Below are 3,591 nucleotides of genomic sequence, written 5' to 3'. Positions count from 1 at the left end.
AAACTTGTATTTGCCACCATGATTGTGACAGCTTTTCAAAACCTAAAGATGTATTCTGAGAAGAATGTTCATAAAGTGAACAAATGTGATTTTTGATATTTTTATATTGTGTAAAATTTTGAAGAGTGAACCAGTGTTTTCCAAAAGTTTAATGCATGCTGTTACAAAATCATGCATAGTTAAAGGATATATTTTAAGACAGAACAGTGTCTTAATGCAACAATGTACAAAGGGTTAACTGATGTGTTTTAAGATCCCATGTTGTAGCCAACATTTAAGAAAATTTATTTGTCAAGGTTCAGTACAATATTAAAGAAGAATATGCACAATTATCTGAAAAGGTTATTAAAATATTCTCCCCTTTTATCTACTACATAGGTCTCTTATAAGGCTGGGTTTTCTCCACATACTTTAGCCAAAACATATGATAACAGATTAAATGCAGAAGAAGATATATGGAAATCAAATTATTTTCTATTAATCCAATCACTAAAAATACACAAAAATTTAAAACAACACCATTCTTCTCATTTTTTAAAAATTTCTGAATTATAGTAATTTTTATAAAATTTATGCAATTTGTGTTAACAGATTATTGATTATATATTAAATTCATCATTGAGTTTCTGGATGCAATGAACACCACTGTCTATAAACTACTATAAACTACATTAACAAGCTGTTTGGAGTTACACAGTATTGATAATATCATTTATCTTAATGAAATACACATTATATTGCTTATTTTATTGTCATTTCTGAGATGGAAAGAAAAATTAAATATTCTGAGTCAGAATCAATAGCAATCAGAAGATTTTAATCTTTTAAAGGCATTTATAATAACCAGGTGGATGTCACATGTAAAATGAAATTGATGAATATTCAAAAAGATACATTTTTCAGGAGTTGATTTTTATCATTAGGGAATGACTATAATTTTATTCCTTTTATATTTTGTGTACTATGTGGGTTCTTTCTGCTGAGGTAGTCACTCAGCAGAAAATTCTACATTTTAAGCATTTGAGATTACATATAATAGAAAAATACACTGAGTCATTGGGAAGGGCATGACACATTTTTGCATAGAAAAACAGAAAACTGGGTCATAAGTTTCCTGATGACCTAATATATACAGAGGGTGTTCAAAAGTTCATTAAAAATGTGTATTATAAAAAAGCATGGTTTTAAATATTTTTTAGACAAAAATGAACTCACACTTCAATTTCACTTTTTAAAGTCATCCTATACATGTCTCTGGGTGTGTGTGTGTGTGAGAGAGAGAGAAAGAGAGATATCTTTAATATATATCAGTTTCTTTGGAAAAATCATCTCTAGGATCTAAAAATAAAGTTGTAGTTTCGTGGTTTCATTTGGGCAGCTGAGGTGCATAGGCTGTATTATTGTAGTTTCCTGTCACCACTGCAACAAGTCATCACAAACTTAAGGTTTAAAAGGACCTGAACATACTATCTTAAAGTTCTCAAGCCAAAGACAGTTCTCACTGGCTAAAGTCAACATGTTGGCAGCCCAGGTTTCCTTTCTGTTTCTTTGCTTTTTCTAGCTTCTAGAAAACTCCTTTCTTTACTATTTTTTTCTTTTTCTTTCTTTTTCTTTTCTTTAATAGCAAGAGAGTGTGTGTGCCTGTCAGAGAGTGACAGAGAGGCAGGGAGAAGGGGAGAAGTAGAAAGTGCCCCTCAGTGGACATGGTCACATATCAATTCCTGCTTTTCCATTTCTCCATCCTGTTGGGATTTAGGGCAAGCACAAGGCCCAGGGTTGGGGTTCCAAGCATGGTTAGCCACGTGGGACCTGGCTCTCTTAACCATTAGGTCATAGGGTTGGCCCACTCTTTCTTCATTTTCAAGGGAAGCAATGGTGCATATCTAAGTCTTTCTTCTGTGTTCCCATGTCCCTCATATCACAGCCTGGAAAGGTTTAAAGGGCCCTTGTGATTATCAGGGAATCTAGGATTATCTCCCCATCTCAAGATCCTCCATTTATTGATGTCTGCTAAATCCCTTTGGCCCTGTAAGGGAATGCATTCAGAAGGTCCAGAAACTAGAATGCAGTCTTCTTTGGGGGACTATTATTATATGGATCACACAGTCAGATCAGATGAGGCAAACGAGCTGCTTCTTCACTAACCCTCTCTGTGCATCAAAATATTATATCATCACAGGCCTGCCGAAAGGCAAATAGTGGTTCATAAGAAATGACTAAATCCCCCGAGTATTATATAAAAGAAAGGACCTATCACTCTGAAGCCAGCTGTATGTGAGAAAAAAGTCGATGATTTGCTATTTAAAATAACTAGGCACCTATATGTGGAAGATTATTTTATAACATCGTATTTCCATTGACTTCTCCTGCTATACTTGGGGTCCTTTGTAACCAGTGACAGAATTTATCTCCCCCAACATGGGCATATTCTTTATCCTGGCTCCATACTGTCCAAAATATAAAAATGGTAACAGGAATGGGCAGCAAACTCACAGGAGGGTGCTTCGACATACTTGGGGCGTAGTGGGGGGGGCAGACAGTGATATGGTGGTGACACACGATGCTCTGCAAGGCTCGCTCTTGCAGAGAGTTCAGAGTTCAGATTCAGGGTTCACACCTGGAGACTTCTCCAAGAATTCCAGACACTCACGTGCCTGTCATACAGGACTAGCTGAAGCAGGGGAAGGACTGTGGACTGCACATTCTGTTGGAGGTGGCCATGATGGACATGCAGGAGCTCTGGGTACAGTAGGCAGTGGACTCCATGATGAAGACTGAGGACCAAGAGAACACCCAGAAGATGCAGGGCCTCTTGTTCTGGTGCATCGCTGGCTGTTGTGAGGACAGCCCGGCATCATGCAGCAGGTGCAACAGGGTACTCCCTGTGCCTCTGGTCCAAGCCTAGGCCTTGTGACCAATGAACTAGAGAAGTTTCAGGACCACCTGGCCAGGTGCATCAGGCATTGCAACAACAAAACCAAATATTACATAGACTTGGGGAACAAGGAGCCTCAAGTGCAGCGGCAGCTAGACAGCTGCATGTCCAGGTGTATGGATGACCACATGCCCCTCACCCCAACTGTGACCAAAAGATGAAGGAATCACTGTCATCTATGGGAAATAAAATTCCTTACTAGAGACCTTTGGGGCTGAGGGCAGGGATCTATTTTTAAAAAGCAGTGGAAATTTTAGTCTTTGAAGCAGTTTATGAAGAAATTAAGAGTGGCAGCAAGTTTAAGGCATATGTCACTTGCCTGTGAACACTGGTTCCTTTATCTTTGAATCCAGGAAAGTAAAATGGAAAAAAAAAAATGGTGCTAACATTTGGGACAGAAAGAGCACAAGAGAGTGTCTTAGAGCCAAAGTTTCAGGTGACAAGTGCTCGTCCTGACAGTAGGAATCTCCTTTTTATCATGTGAGAGCCCTCCAAGGAGCTAGATTCTTTTACCATCAATACACAGGTACCCACGCACTGGCTGGCTCATCTCACCTGCCTAGGACCTGGTGCAGTGTGAGGACAGATGTTTGTATTTGTTGCCAACCTTTATACCAGGAAAAGCACCACACCATTTTTATAAGGTGTAAAACGAA

At 38.6% G+C, this 3,591-nt stretch overlaps 1 pseudogene; it reads left to right on the top strand.

Moving 5' to 3' along the window:
• The first annotated feature begins 2,719 nt into the window (after positions 1 to 2,719).
• On the top strand, positions 2,720 to 3,137 carry LOC102487559 (protein FAM136A pseudogene; annotated as a pseudogene).
• The last annotated feature ends 454 nt before the right edge of the window (positions 3,138 to 3,591 follow it).

This window comes from Tupaia chinensis, unplaced genomic scaffold (assembly GCF_000334495.1).
Source record: "Tupaia chinensis unplaced genomic scaffold, TupChi_1.0 Scaffold000355_1, whole genome shotgun sequence".
NCBI classification, from domain to species: domain Eukaryota; kingdom Metazoa; phylum Chordata; class Mammalia; order Scandentia; family Tupaiidae; genus Tupaia; species Tupaia belangeri.
This window is presented reverse-complemented; position numbering and strand designations above follow the sequence as displayed.